This window comes from Eufriesea mexicana, unplaced genomic scaffold (assembly GCF_001483705.2).
Source record: "Eufriesea mexicana isolate 0111107269 unplaced genomic scaffold, ASM148370v2 scaffold611, whole genome shotgun sequence".
In the NCBI taxonomy this organism is placed as follows: domain Eukaryota; kingdom Metazoa; phylum Arthropoda; class Insecta; order Hymenoptera; family Apidae; genus Eufriesea; species Eufriesea mexicana.
The window spans coordinates 1020276-1036406 of record NW_016908771.1 but is presented as its reverse complement, the minus strand read 5'-3'; the positions used below and the strand labels follow the sequence as shown (position 1 = coordinate 1036406).

At 46.2% G+C, this 16131-nt stretch overlaps 1 protein-coding gene across 4 annotated transcripts in view; it reads left to right on the top strand.

Annotated features, from left to right (window-relative positions):
• The window catches only part of LOC108546171 (homeotic protein antennapedia), a 179336-nt gene that overhangs the window by 107339 nt on the left and 55866 nt on the right, over positions 1-16131 (top strand). The window contains exon 1 of one of the 4 annotated variants that reach the window (XM_017898115.1): positions 1332-2690. The exons of the other annotated variants lie outside the window; for them this stretch is intronic. The gene's annotated coding sequence lies outside the window, so the exon portion shown is untranslated. Of the gene's footprint in view, positions 1-1331; positions 2691-16131 lie in introns of those variants that run through there. 4 annotated transcript variants of the gene reach the window in all.

Below are 16131 nucleotides of genomic sequence, written 5' to 3'. Positions count from 1 at the left end.
ATCAAAAACTTAGCACACGCGACCACTCGAATACTCCTTCGAGCAACTATGCTTCTTCGCGTCTCGTTATTTTCGGAGAGAGAGAGAGAGAGAGAGAGAGAGCAACGGGAAGATTTTTCGGAAATAAATCGCGGATTCCGAATAGGCGATATTTTACGAAGCGGAACGAAAATTTGCCGCGTTTTTCGAAAGCACGAGGCAGTGACCAACGCGTTTGGGAACGGGTCTAGGAGGGGGAGGATCGCGTGGGTGGAGCAACGGTCGCTCGAAAGTTTTCTATTTTCGATACGAATTGTATAGTCGGAGATAACGTCTATGGCGGATAAAGCGAATGAAAGATGGAATTGATACGGGCGAAATATCGGCCGCGAATCGAAGTAAATTGATCGATTAACCTTCGCGTTTCAACCGAGCTCGCTCGAACGTTGAACCGTCCACCCTACCAGTCCCGGATTCCACCCTGGAAAACCTACCATCGCGAGAGGGGAACGGGAACGTGCGTCATAAATACATTTACGAATCCAACAAATAAAAAAGAAAAAAAGAAAAAAAGAAAATAAAACAAAACGAAAGGAGGGAAAAAATATTTCTAGAATTGCGTACATTTCGAAATTTCAACGAGGAACGCGTTTTATCGAGGCACGAGAACGCGTGTGCCCTCATGGAGGCGACATCCGTCGTCCGTTTGCTAAGCGTTCGATGGCCAGCGTCGCTCATCGACTCACCAATTTATTTTCACTCGTCCGGCTCGGGGATAGCGTGGAATACGGGCCACGAGGCGTCCAATACGGGCGATCAAATGCTATCGAGCGGTACGCCTCCCTTTGTTGACGCAGAAAGAAACAGCGTGACAGGGTATCTCCGCTGGCAACCCTCGATCCTTGGAATCGAGGGAGAGAAAAGCGAGCGATCGAGGGAAAGGCACGACCGATGGGATCGCGACGAGTGAAAGAAAGACGGAGGAGCGAAACGCGGGAGAAAGCTCGAGAGCGAGACGCAGAGGAGCGGAGCGGAGCGAAGAGGAGCGGAGAGGAGAGGAGAGGAAAGGAGAGGAAGGAGAGAGACAGGGCGAGGACGCGAGAAAGCGTGACGGAGACAAAAGGCGGAGGAGGGATGGCTGGATATACGCAACCACCGTCGCGTTGGATCACGGGGGCGTAAAGAGAGGAGAGAACCGTGGAGAGAAGCACGGTGACGAGGGGTGCGGGTGTGCAGAGGGAGAGAGAGAGAGAGAGAGCGAGAGAGATAGAGAGGAGCGAAGCTCAACGCATGTGCACAGGGCGCCTCGCGTCGCGGCGCTCTGGTCCCGCCGGTCGGAGGCTGCGAAACCGAGCGGCCGGAATTCGCGGACCAGAGTGGTCGCATCTCTCGCTTCAGATATACACGCGCAGCGCAAGCCCCCAGGTCCGCGGTTTTCCATGAAAATCGAGGAACGCGCGGCCCACCCGACGCTGGCCAACGCAAACGTACCAGCCGAGTCGCGCGTAGATCGTGGACGGAAGAATGCCGCCGCGAGTATCGTTCCGTCATCGGTGACGAACGACCATTTCGAACGACACGCATCCCGACCGTATCGCGACGACCACGGTGTGCACGTGCGACATGACCGCCGCCCGGAGGAGAAGCTTCCGCTGAGTGAAGCCCGCCGCTCGTGTCAGCCGACCACCGCACAGGCTAGTGCGTCCAGTTAACAGAGACGATCCTTTGGATACGAGGCTCCGGATTACTCGGCGTGGACGGAACAGCAGTCGGAAGAGAGTTGACGCGGTGTCTCGTGCGCGCTAGGCGACGAGGAGGAAGCATCATCATCGGCCGTCGCGACGCCGGCGAATGTTCCCTCGAGAGGCGACCTCGCGCGATCCTCGAGCTGCAACAACGACAGGGGAAGAAGCATCGGCTACGGATGACAATCGAATGAACCGACCGGGTTCATGACTCGCTAAGGCAATCGCTCGCTTATTTTTTATTGTTATTCATCGGCAGACGGCTTGGCTGTGGCTGGCACTCGCGGTCCGCGTGAACGTTCGACGACAGGACGGTTCGCACTGCTGTTGCTGCTGCTCGTCTTCTCTACTACCTCGGCGATCTCGCGCACGGAACGTGGAGAGCACGTCGTGGTCGGGTGTCGTGGAACGGCGCGGACGTCGGTCGTCGAGAGGAACACTGACAGTGCGACGCTCGCTGGAACACGGTTCCGCTCGCGGATCCCGTGAAACCGTGGTGGCGAACGGGCTCGAGTGAGAGAAGGGTGATGGTGATTGGACTCGCATGGTCGTTTCGCCTCGTAGAGCAGAGTAAGTTTCCACGAAGGACACATGTTTGGTGGACGGTGTCGGGTCGTTTCCATTCGAGGCCGTGTAATTCGTTGCTGGCTGGCTCGGTGACTACTGTACGGGTTCGCACTCGGTCTGCCAGGACCACGACCACGAGCGAGACCACGACCAGGGCCACGGGGCTGCCCGAGGAGGTGCCGGTGCGTGGAGGGAAGAACCAGCCACGACGGAGCCCAGCGCCGGGGCACGGACAACAGGGCCCCCGGTGCAGGGAAGAAGCCAGGCAGAAGGGGAGACCGGGGCCAGCGTAGCAGCAACGGCCCTGAAACTACAGGGGAACATAGCTACCCCCTTGCACAGGGGGGAAACCAGACGGAGACCTCGCCGACGGAGGCGACGGAAAAAGAAGCGACGGAGGTGAGCCTTACTCGTCCATCTTCAGCTTCTTTGTCCCTCCTTCTTCATTGTGTCCTTCAGGGACCCAAGGTGTTTTAAAACCGCGAGTTTCATCGATCTACTATATCTCATAGGCGAATCCTGCGACGATATTTGCAAACGAGATATGTCTCATGGTTTTCCACCCCTATTTTGATCCTTCGCGAATTATTTGCATCTCCGAAGGTGTTCGAAAATGGCGAATTTCGCCATTCGATGTACGCGATTCGATGTGATCACGCGAGGATGTTTGGAGGAGGTGAAATTTCGCGCGGCTTTTCGCGATGGGGATAAGATAGCGGGGATTGAGTCGTCGTCGTGCGGAGTCTCGTTAGCCGGCGTAGATTTCAGGATTCGCGAAAGTACGCGGAGCGTGTCACGTGCACCGGGCGAAAAACGCGGTCGGGACCGGTTCTCGCGGCCTCCCCCGAGACGTGGAGCGCGACCGGTAGTGAAGCGATGGCTGACCGGCGGAATTGCCGCGATAACGCGATCAGGGGCCACCGGTCGCGCGAGCGTCGCGCGGCTTTTTACGAATTATCCACCGTGGAGAATGCGACCGGTGTGGTCCCGCGTTGCAGGCGGGGATGAAAAATGCCGGGTGAAATTCCACGGTTGTCCGTCGGTCGCGTCTCTCGGCCAGGCATCGATACGGCGACGCGTAAACCGACGCGCTCTGTTCCGACCGGGCATTTGTTTCCTCGAGGAACACGCCGGACGCGGAATTCGACGCTCGCGGCAACAATGAGCGCCGCGCGTCTCGCTAAATATAATTCGCAGTTCTGATTCACCGGGAAACTAATTAATTTGGCCGGCCGTCGCGCGGAATTTATGGTCCCGACCGTGTAATTCAACCGTGCGAATTGGACGCCTGCACGACGGCATTCTTACCTTCTGCCGATTTTTCACGCCTCGTCGTTCGTCTTCTAAGCGTGTCGAAACATTCGGAATCTGGATAATCCGACAAATTTCTTTAGTCTCGGATATTACCTCCAGCCAGCTATTCTTATTTTCGCGCGTTCGCCGACACCTATTGCTCACCTGTGACAGGAGTGTATTTTCGCGACGGAGTCGCTGCGATCATGGTTCATCGAAGTGTCATAATCGAAATCCTTCGTTCTCGTACGAAATTCCGATTATTCGCGAATATCGTTAAATTTGCAACGATTAAATTTGGAACAACGTAGGTAATTAGAGGATATTGCGAATCGAGATCCGTTCAGCTTTTTGCGAATTGAATTTTGTTTCACGTGTTGTTAACGCGAAAGAAAATTTCTAGGAAGAAACAGAGTATAAAAAGACACTGTGCATAATTTTCGCTGGAATACTTTGCTCCTGTACCAGCTTCGATTTTCATCCTGACGCAACGATCAGTTTTCAGAATCGTATACTCATAAATAACAGCTGCTGGTACTTTGCTATTTGCGATTTGCATCCGCGGGCACTGAAACCACGTGTAATTACATGAAATCGAGAGTTCATCGCGTAAGAACCTCGCGTAAGTGGTAACAAAAATTCTATCCTAGCCTGTTGGAAGCATCACGTGAAACTTGCGTGACAGACAACGCGTTAACCTCTTGTACTACAACAACGAGTCATGCCAAAGAGTGCAATAATAGCCTGCACTTGTCACGCGACTAATATCGCGAAACTCGCTTAACGTACGCAAAACTCGCGCGAATCCTAAAATCGGAGGCGAAAAATTACGTATTTTCCAAGCTCCCAATTTTCCACGATTTTCCACGATTTTTCGCAATTTTACATAATTCCCCGGAGCCCTTCGGAATTGAATCGTAGCGCGAGGGGGTAAAGGAGAATTGGCAAAGTCCATTGGACGGATCCTGGTGGCACATCAGTCAGTGCCAGCTGATTGGCTGCACTTTCCTTAATTAATATTAAAATCGCCGGTACGTGGTAGGAACGGTGAGCGGCATAAAATACGAGGAACGGGGCGCGTGTCGGAGTTAAAGGGAAAGCCGTGGGGGTGGCGTTTACGTACAACAGGTCACTCGTTGAATAATTTAGCAGCGGGAAATATTCGAGAGCGGGCAGTAGGCAGGCCTTGAACGTCGCCAAGGAGTAACACGAATTTCGCGTGAACGGCGGCCGGCATCGGCTGCCGGAACGTTATGATAAAATGCGCGACGTGCGCGGAGATAACGTGACGTTTAAATTAACGCCGTGGCCCGCAACAAGCGACACGCTTCGAATGTCGCATTACGATAGCCCCGGTAACGCTTGATCAATGCTCCCGCCAAAATTCGTTACCGAATTCCCGCTTATTCATCAAAATTCCCACCCTCTTTCCCTCCCTCGTCCTTCCCTTTTTATTTTTCCTCTTTCCTTTTCTCTATCCTTTATCGGCGGATTCCGTTTTTCACCGCCGTGTGTGCCCTGTGGCCGCGTTTTGATTTTCCCCCGCGAGCTTCTTTTCGCGGAACGCCCGATGAAATGGAAAGCCACGGCCCTGAAAAAATAAACGAACGCTGGTCGCGTTAAGCGAATCGAAGAACGAATAAATTGCACAGGTAGCGGGAATCGAAAGTCGTTGAAAGATTAATCGTTATTGGCGCGGGTGCGTCTGCTTCGTAACACGTGGCTGCCGTGTGCCTCCCTCTTTTTGGGCCTGTTAACGCGATCGATCGAATCGCGATTTTTTTTTCCCCCTTTTTCCCCGTGTTTTCGGAAATTTCGACAGCGTCGACGCGCGAGTCCTGGCGATATCTCTCGGGTGGTCGTTAATTTTCTAATGAAAATTTGCTTGTTTATCGGCGCGAGTAGTATAGCGCTATTAATCAAGCGCTGTTTGATGTTAGAAGCTGTGCGGGATATAAAGGATGGATTAAAAATTTGTGTAAGCAAACTGTTAATGGCATGGTATAGTAATTGGGTATAATAGTACGGTATACGATGAATAGAATGAAAACATAAGGAATATTATTAGCGTTTATAGGGTGGGGGTAGGAAAGTTTAATATACTGTTAGTGAAGTGGTATAATGATACAGTAATGGAAAGTAGAATGAAGAGGTTTTATTAGAAATGAAATTCTAATTGACTGCGCTTCTTTATCGTTGCTATCTATCTAAGAGTTTATGGACCAAAACGATCAACACCGCTATGTTAATTTCCTTTGAATTTTTTAATCTTTTAATTTCAACGCCGAAATAGTTGATCGATGTTTAACTTGTTGTATGAAAAATAAATTTCTACCTTTTATTTCGCCGAGTTAATTAATTGACTAATTAATTCAATTAGGCTGTTAGTGTAATGGTCCAGTAATGGAGTATAATAATGGAACGTAATGAATATCATGAAGTATAATAATACGATAGTAATCGCGGGATTAAAAAAATACTTACATGCAATTTACGAGTTACAAAGTACGCAGAGGTTTAGCTCGTCTATTATGCAATTTAATTCTCTGCTTTTGTCGTCGATGTCTCCCAGTTTAATATTCCAACATCAATTATATTCGTTCGGCTGGCTCCTCGAGAGTTTTTCTCTGCAAACGCTCAAATTGCGCAAGACGCAGATTTTTTTATTTATTATAATGGCAATGATAGTGCAGAATAATGCAGATTGTCAACATCCTCTCACGTTCTTTTTTCGTGTCTCCTTCCATGTGACATACGTCGCGGAGAACAGACACAGATGCGTTTTATGCTAATTGGTAATCATTTTCTTAAAGGAAAATAATAATTTAATTTTCTTTTTTCTCTGTCCTACGAAGGAATTACAAAAACTATACATGGATTAAGATTAAGGATGAGAAAAATTAGAAATGAGTAGACTTTTACTTTATTATAGCGTAAAAGGAACGTAAGGAGGTATAGTAATGCACAAAATAATTTAATATACTCGATGAATGATTTTTCTGACGAATTAATTCACACTGTCGAAGAGGTTAACCATTAATGATCTGTTATACTGCTAATATCATCGACAAAAACGTCATCAATTCCACTTCTGTTACTCCTAGCGCAAAACCCAGGAATCCCCAACTACTTTCGTCCACGCAAACAAAAACCACCATCTCTAGCACCACCAACTGTCTCCAACCGCGAAACTTCCATCCTCGAACAGAATCCACGGCATAGAAACGTGGATTCTGATCGTTTACACCAAGCCAAAGGATAGAGCTCTTACCCAGTGTCAGCCCATGAAGAGACTGTGAAAATGTATCCAATCTTCGACCAATTTATGTTTAATCAAACCGAAGCAAACCTACCATGACTGGCCAAATGACATTTAGAAGAAAATATAGAAAAAGTAGATAGAAAAGAAAATGGTGAAAATTTAATTTTAATACGGAATTTTGAAAATGCTCATTTAGTAAATGGTAGGTTAACGAGGTTAAAGGTTAACCCTTTGTATTCGACGATGTTTTGGCTAGAGAAGAGTAGAAAATCAAGGATTCTCTATTAAAAAATTGACGATACTTTTTTGAGCAGTAAATAAAGAATTTTATAATAATAGAATTGTAGAATTATTTAATTTCGATACCTCACACACTGTTACGTTACATTAAATTTGATATATTAATTAATATCGATCTTCCAAATTTTATGAAATGGTGACTGAAGCTCACCCCTCGAATACAAAGGGTTAATTTTCCAAATGTTTTAATTGTACCATTTTGCGATCCTCAATTCCCGCAACATCCAATACGCTAAACGCAATTCTCTAGTCTAAAACTTCTGATTTTAATAAAAGTTTGCGTGCACAGTGAAGTATAACGAGTTACGCAGGCAGTGATTCTTTTATTGACAGAAGATGACTGATGGGGTAAAATGAACGACTAAAGATTTAACATTTCTTTTTATTCTTATTCTTAAATTTTCACCATAGATTGACAGATCTCCCAAAGTGAAACATTTTTCATTGGAAAAGTTTTTCCTTATCTCGTGATACAGTTACATTTACAGAAACAGAGATCGGGGTGTAACTTTGAGTAACTATACTACCTACAATGAAATGATATCTGCGAACAAAAAGAATCACACCACGTGTAATTCATTGTGCTTCACGTATTTGCACGTACACTTTCATTAACCTCTTCACTCCTGAGTTATGAAGAGAGTAGCTATTGCCCTGTCCTGAATTAATTTAACAAATTTCATTTTTGTTTAAATCTAATATAAACTTAATCAAAATATAATATTATGCATTACAAGCTTACCTGAGGTGATAAAGATTGTCCAACAGCTTTGAAATCCACGTCATGGACGTTGTATACGTCCGCAATTCTGCAGTCATGTTGTAGCGTGACGTTATACGACGTCTGCAGGAGCGAAGGGTTAAAATCGGAGCTTTTCAGAGTGCTCTGTTAACCCTTTCCACTCGGCGATCCTTTCGTTACAGAAACATAGTAATTCGAAGACTTTCTGCTGCAAAGTCGACAATATTTTCGAAACGGTAAATAAGAAATGCAAATTAATTGTAAGACGTATTCCACGCGTCGTTGGTCAATTTTAAATTTGAGATATTAACCCTTAGCACGAGTACCTTTCTCGAGTACTGCCTATCAACAACAACAACTCATTTTTGGAGCAAAGCGTCTGAGATAAAGCAAGCCATATTTTGAGCGGAAAAGATTACACCGTGAATGTGATTCCTTGTGAAAGTATTTGATTTTATTTATTTTATAAATATGCATTTTTCAATTGTAAATATAAGATGTAGCGGACCCTTGGTCCCTTTGAAGAACCCCCCGAGGCTTTATGGTGCCCATAGCGGAGCCAACAGAGCGTTAAGGGTTAACCCATTTCTATCCAAACGCGGAATATTCCGCGAGCCACGACTGTCGTCTATCACCGAGCGCGGAATATTCCGCGAGCTACGACTGTCGCTTATCACCGAGCGCGGAATAATCCGCGAACTGACTTTTTCCATTACCGGTTACTAAATATTCTTCGTATGCCACAGATCGCGTTTGATCCCTTTTGTGATCATCTCATCTACATCGGTTCGTTATATTCTTAACAAGTTTTACTTTTGTCGTGAAAATCCTTTTGACTGTCATTATGAGTAGGTGCTGATACGCGCGCCGTGATACGGGCTAGTCGTCAGTTGAACGTCGTTGATACCTGAACACGGCACGTTAAGCAGAGCCATGATGCAAATGGGTTAATTAACAACGATCTTTAGAATTTGATTAAACGACGACTGAGAGTCGTTTCTCAAAGTGCAAAGGGTTAAAATTTGTATGACATTGGAATACTTTGGCGAGCGAGTGCAGAGGAGATGAAACATTCGTGGTCGTTGAACGGTTACTTTTTCAAAAGCAATTGCCCATCTAGGTATAGCACATAACTCGACTCGTAAGAAGTTTCGCTCCCTCGGCTGTTTCGTGCAGGCGCTTTCCCAACGGTTCGTCAGCGGCTAACTAACGACGCAGGAATTACGGTTTCTTGGAAAAGCGCGGGCGCATGATCGGTCCGCGTGGTGCGCCGCGTGCCAGGGGCCATTCGGTAATTCCGCTCTTAATTGTAATTGTTCCGCGGTGCGGATTCCAGGTCGGGCCGTGGGGTCCGTGCAAAAACACGGATTCCAGTGTTAGCTGCAATTCGTCGGCTCGGTTCTTGCTCGGCCCCGAACGGCCGCGGCTCACCAGCGGCCGGCACTCACGACAACGCGTCACAATCCCGTTTTTCTTCCGGCGCGTCAACAAATTTCATCGACGTGCCGATCGGATGCCAGGGGGAGCCCCGCTGTCGACCACCGCGCCGCCGCGCGTGGAACGCGCTTCCCTGCGAGCATTCCTCCGGCTCGTTTGTCCGGCCGCCTAGATCGCTTACCTAGATATACCATAATGGCCGGTCATTTTGATTAAATGCCGATAATTGCCGCCCGAAGAAGTTCGCCGCTCGGCAGACAACCGCGGCACCGTTCCTGGTTTCGCCTCAGCCACCCCTCGTAATCGCCACCCCGCGGGACCAAATCGATGGCATGCCCACTTCTGCCTCGGAAAAACCGCGAGACGATGGGTCCCTTTACGGTATGGCTTCTTGGATCCTCGCCCCTGTCTGCCTTTCTGTATCTAACTTCCAGGAAAACCATGCATGCGATCCTTCTTCCCGGTCGAACGCGCAGGAAAACGACCGACGCTCCGTAAGATTCGCCAGTGGATCCACCTGGTTCCCCGAAGTTCCATCGTTCGTCAGGATCCGACGCAGAGAAAAATAGCCGACCTTTTATAAACTTCGCGAATGTATCTCGGTGATGACGCAAAATTCGATCGTCCATAGAAGAAATTGATGCATCCTCCTTAAAATTCGATCGTTCTTTTAACCCTTTGACTACGGCAGACTTTGAAACGCACCGGTTGCACCACACGGATAGGAATTCATTTACAATGTTCGCCGAGAACGGCAAAATTTTGGGTAGAGATGCGCCCTTCGTGTCAGAAAAGCAAACTGTGACGAGCGCTTATATGCGCCTTCCGTGTCACAAAAGCAAAATTTCTGAGCGCGTAGATCCTGTGTAAAATTCGCGAGTGTACTCTGAGAATTCGTGAAAATTCGATCGTTAGTCCAGATCGTCCGCAGCAAAAGTAGATAGACTTTCTGCTTTGTGAGTGTATTCTAAAAATTCTCGTATTCTGACAATTCATCGTTCATCACGATCATCCCCAGGAAGGGGATGCCCCCAGATTCCAAGGATAGGCCTTCTGTAAAATTCACGAGTGTACCTTGAGAATTTCCCAAAATTCGATCGTTCGTCACGATTATCCGCAGAGAAAAAGAATGGACCACCTGTAAAATTCGCGAGTGTACCCTGTTGGTACCCCCAAATGCGGATCGTCCATCAGAATTGTCCGCCATTTCGCTGCTCGTCTATTTCCAATTTCTCTAAACTTATTTTCGGGAGAGGAGGAAGAGAAAAAATAGATGTCGTGTCGGTGTTTTCTCAAAAACATGGGGTCTGGGCGCGGCTCGCGCTGAATTCTTAGGCCACGATGCTGGTTGGCTGAGGTTCCCCTCGTTCGCATTACGGCCCTTCCGTTCGTGACAGCGCGGCATCCAGGGGCGAGGGAGGGTTGCGAAGGCAGGAAATGAAGGGAACGGTCGGGGGGTGATAGGAAAATTTGATGGAGGGTGGCTGCTGGGAGGGGAACGGAGCGGAGTGAAACGGACAGAGAGGGAGAGAGAGGAAGAGAGAACGAGAGAGAACGAGAGAGACGGTTGATCTAGGGGAAATAGGAGGAACGGAGGGCTATCAATGACGCGTTAGACCACGTCACGTCGTGCAACACATCTGCCGCCGTGCGCCGTCATATATATTATCTTGACGATACGTCAATTCGACCGCTGATCATTATACTGATTACCTTGGCACGCAAACTGTCCCGCATGTGCGCCAGTTCTCATGACTCGGTTATTAATAAGCGAGGCTCGGATTTCGCTGAAAGGACTAGGATGTTCCGCGGAGAGGAAATCGGTGTAGACTGGAAAGCTTCTCCGTGATCGACGTGCCTTGTATTTTCTCGATTACTGCATTGCTTATTTACTCATTTAGAGTTGATATAGTATACAATTGAGTAATTAATTGAGAACTGTGCAAGGAGAAGGTAGCAAAAATCGCAATTAATTCTTTGCTACTTTGTATTTGTTGTAACTTTGAATTATTCGATACCTGCAACTTTGCAACTTTAATTTTAACTTTTAATTAATTCTTTGCAACTTTGTATTATTCGATACCTTCTGTAATACCGTAAAAATACTATACAAGATTTCCCCATAAAAATTGGCACCCTGGTGTAGCGAAGATAGGATTAACCCTTTGCACTCGTCGATTTTTTCGTTAAAGAAAAATAGTAATTCGAAGATTTTCTGCCATAAAGTCTAGGATATTTTTAAAACTAAAAATTAAGACGTAAAATTATTTTGCTTTGATATTCCACGCATCGTTGGGTAATTGTAAATTCGATATATTAATTAACATCCATCTTTAGAAGCTGATTAAATGGTGACTGAGAGGCACCTCTCAAGTGCAAAGGGTTAATAAGTCGAAACGAACTTTTGGTTATATTTTATATTTCTTGGTGGTACAAAATATACGGAGTCGAACTCGAAGTCTTTTATATTGCGTGATGCAGATAGTGGATTGTCAAAAAGCGTGTGTCGTGAAACCCTTCAGCTAGACCCTTTCATAAACCCTATGAAAATCCATTGCTTCACTCAACCCTGTTTCGAGAATTGATAAGCTAGATGTTTCCTCGAAGGAAAGGTAGGTCTCGATGCAAAGTGACGCCATTCAAATAAAGATTCCTCTCAGCCTGGTTATTTCCTAAACTGGAAAAATAATAAAAATATTGGATATTAAAAGGATGGCTGGATGGGGTCGCTTAAAAGATATTTTCGAAAATTACACCCTGTATTTTTCTATTTATCGCGCGATAATATCTCTCAATATGTACACAGTGATGGACAATTCCAACGACAAACAAGAAAGTCTAAAGGAGAAAATAAAAGCGAGCCTTATCCCCTGTTAACTCACGAAGTACTAAAAGGAAGTAGAAAACTCGATACCATTAAAAGCCGGGAAATTAGCATAATCACCATGGTAGCCTGGACCGTAGCATCGCGATCGTCAAAGAGGATACAATGTCTGAGCGAAAGTGGCGGCTTCGGGCTGAACGGCGGGCGCATGAGGGCGCAAGGAAGAGGTCGCGGAAGAAGGCGAGGAGAAGGGCCGGAAGGTGCTGAAGAGAAGAAGCTCGATGGTACGGTATACCCAGCGCAAGGCCCCGGAGCGGCCGGTGCCATAAATTTTGATATTATACACGAGGCCTCGTCGGCTCCGGGCGAAAGAAGTGAAAGAGGGGAGACAGAGGCAGGGTTGGAGGAATAGCCCGCCGGTGACGCAACCAACAATGCTCTCACGAGGTTTTAACTTTCTTTTTTCGCTCCCTAGGCCCACAATGGCCCGCACGCTCTTGCGCAAACTTTCCCCGATTTCCCCCGGACGCGGACCGTTCGTTCGCTACAAAGGACAACGCGAATGGCCACCATGCAGAGAGAAAAAGAGAGATTTCGTGCTCCCGGTGTCTCTCTACCTTTCCTCTCCTTTTTTTTCCCCGTTGTCCTTTCTTCCTGGCTTATTTCTACCCGGCGCAAACTCGCATTCAAGGTCGAGATATGAAAACGTGACTCCCCCGGCGAGTGGCAAAGCACCAGCCCGATTTTCTTCCTCGGGGATACCGGTGATGAGTTTCCTTCGAGATTCCACGCTCCAGATTCGCTTTGTTTGCGACACTTGTTGGTCCCGATCTTCGATTTGCCCTCGAATGATAATTCCGAGCAGTTGCAAACCTCGGAGACGGTCTGTCTGGGTTACGCGAGAGAGAATTAATCCTGCGATTACGCAGAGACTCGTTCTAGAGGAACCAAACTTTCCAAGAAACTTCGAGAGCAGTTTCGAACAAAGGTCGACAATTTTCAATTATATATTTGATAAATACTTTCATTGGCACTAAGAGAGTACCTTACCCTAATTGTCGACTTCGTTATTCGCGTTCAATGGTGGACCCAAGTTGCCAACTTCTGCTCTAGAGTAAACTATATAGTGTACCTACAGTGTGAGTTAATACATACACTGTTCTCGAATAATATCGCGGAGAAGTTGCTCAGAAGAAGAGTCTTAGTCGAGGAAAATGATGCGAGTAAATGGATAAATTAATAAGATTTATTTAACACGATAACAGCAGAACATAAATTATAGCTATTGGGTTGGCAACTAAGTGATTGCGGATTTTGTACATTCTTTTGTTTTGTCAACGTATTCAAGGCACCTAACATATCGTTTTCTCGTTGTTTGGACTTCCGCCTTTAATTTAGTTGAAAAATTGTATCGATTAGTTATTTAGTTTCGTTTTTACCCGAATTAAAAAATGGAAGAACAAGACGCGCATTTCGGACATATTTTACTGTTTTATTTCCGAAAAGGCAAGAACGCATCGCAAGCTCGCAAGAATTTATGTGCCGTAAATGGGAATGGAGCCTTGAAAGAAAGACAGTGTCAAAATTGGTTTGCCAAATTTCATTCTGGTGATTTTTCACTGAAAAATGCGCAACAATCTGGCCGTCCAGTTGAAGTTGACGAGACCCATATCAAGGCGATTATCGATTCAGATCGTCATAGCGCAACACGTGAGATTGCAGAGAAGCTCAATGTATCGCATACATGGATTAAAAAAAAATTAAAACGGCTTGGCTATGTCAAGAAACTCGATCAGCTTAAGGAAATTCACTTGACGCAACGCATTAGCATCTGCGATTCGTTTTTGAAACGCAACGAAATTAATCGATTTCTGAAACGACTGATAACTGGCGACGAAAAGTGGATAGTTTGTAACAACGTTAATCGGAAAAGATCGTGGGTGATGCGAGATGAACCAGCCCAGCCGACACCAAAATCTGAGATTCGCTAAAAAATGTTGTATTTTCCTTCTTATTTAAAATCCGCAATCATTTGGTTGCCAACCTAATAAATCTTGTCAAATAAATTCGCTTCTAACTGCGATATAATCGCTCGAGGACTCTCTCATACACAACGTCTATATGCAATGACTGTGATTCACCTACTGATTATTTTTTCGCGACTCTCTGTCATACTCGTCACATACACGTTCTTCCACACAAACATTACCTACTGATTATTTTTTCGCGACTCTCTGTCATACTCGTCACATACACGTTCTTCCACACAAATATTCCTCACACTCGTACCACGCATTCTATGACAACGACTAGCACAAATGCACCCTCTGAATTTCGAAGAAAATTTAGGACCACCTCGAGTAGTCTAAAATTCACTCGTCAGAGATGTAACAGGGATCGAAACGCGACCCCTGGTCTCAATTTACGTACTTATATCCCGGCCAGCATCGCGTCACCCTTTAACGACCCTTGGTTGGGTTGCCGCAGCGGAAGATCAGGGAAAAGCGGTTCGTTAGCGCGTAAGTCGAAGCCGGTGGACTCGGAAGGGTAGCGAGAGCGTGGTTCTCGCGGTAGATTTTTATTTCGGGAATGTTAGCATGCAACGCGGCTCGGGATATGGCCCTCTTGTTATTTCTCGTGTTTTCCGTCGCGATAAATCAGCGACTTCGACGGAAGGACCGGCGAAGCCGGAGCCCCTGTGGAAGAGGGCAACGCCAGACGGAAAACCAACAGGCCACGCCACGCGTTCGATAATTTATCGGGTGGTTGGCCGCGAAATTATATGGAGCTGGCCGCGTTTTTCTGGCCAGGTTTCGGCGGTGGCGGTTTTTAACCGCTTTTTAAACGCGCATAAATTCAGACGCGATTTCGCCGCGCCCCGAGCGCACCGTACGACGATAAATACGCGGCGAACAATGGGGCCGGAGCGGCGTTCACCCGCTCGAAATGTGTCTTTAATAGGTTAACGGGACGCGTCGATATCTATTGACCGAGAGGCCACTGCGCGCCGTTTCCAATTTTCTCGCGGAAAAAGGGCCAAACGTCACACCTCGAGCTCTGTTGTTCCATCCGCGTTTATCTCCCTAGAACGCCGCAGCCATCTCTGATACCAGGTTCTGTTACTAGCTTCGCAGATGGATAGAGGATAATTGGATAGATCACACGTTGCAGATAGTCATAGAATATGTTACATTTCCCATTTCTTCTTCGTTTTATTATTCTACGCCTATGCTTTGTCCTTTTGTTCCATTTCCGATGTATGTCTTTTCATCGGGGGATGATACATGGTCTGACGTGTAGGTGTGACACTTTTGATAATGAAAATTCGCCATATTATGTTGGATGATTAACGATTCGTTGGCCCTTAGTCTCTAGAGGGGCCTGACTGATAAACGCAGACCAATTTCAGAGTTTAAAAACAATTGACTCGTTCCTACTTTCGCTAAGGGCCAATGGTCATCTTCACCCCACCAAAAACTAACATTATATAAGCACCCACAAAATTTGCGAAAGGTCAGTTTCAGTTTTAGTTTTTTCCTCTCCATCGACTTGTATTTTTCCAACGTAGCCTTGTTGCTAGAACCCGTATTGTATATCCGGGTTCCAATAATTATATCTTTATCGAAGTAGAATGGGATAGTGTGTTAGGTGAATTTTGAAGATATACAATGCTTGATTATTTGACACTAAACTCACCACTAAAGTCTAAACAACCCTTTAAAATTTTCAAGATTTTGATTAAAAATTCTGCATTTGGTGTTATCATTTAGTCCACTGGATTTCTCCATGTTTCTCTTAATATACGTATTGTCAATTTTTCAGTATCTTCTACTATTCCATTTCCTTTGAAGCTCTTCCTCTTTCATTTTTCTATTCAACCAGGTTATGGTAGGTTCAGCGTTAATCCGAAGTACTCATTGAAGTAAAGACACGAACGGTCCAGTTTGCTGAAATAAAAATTACTATTAATTCCCATTACACA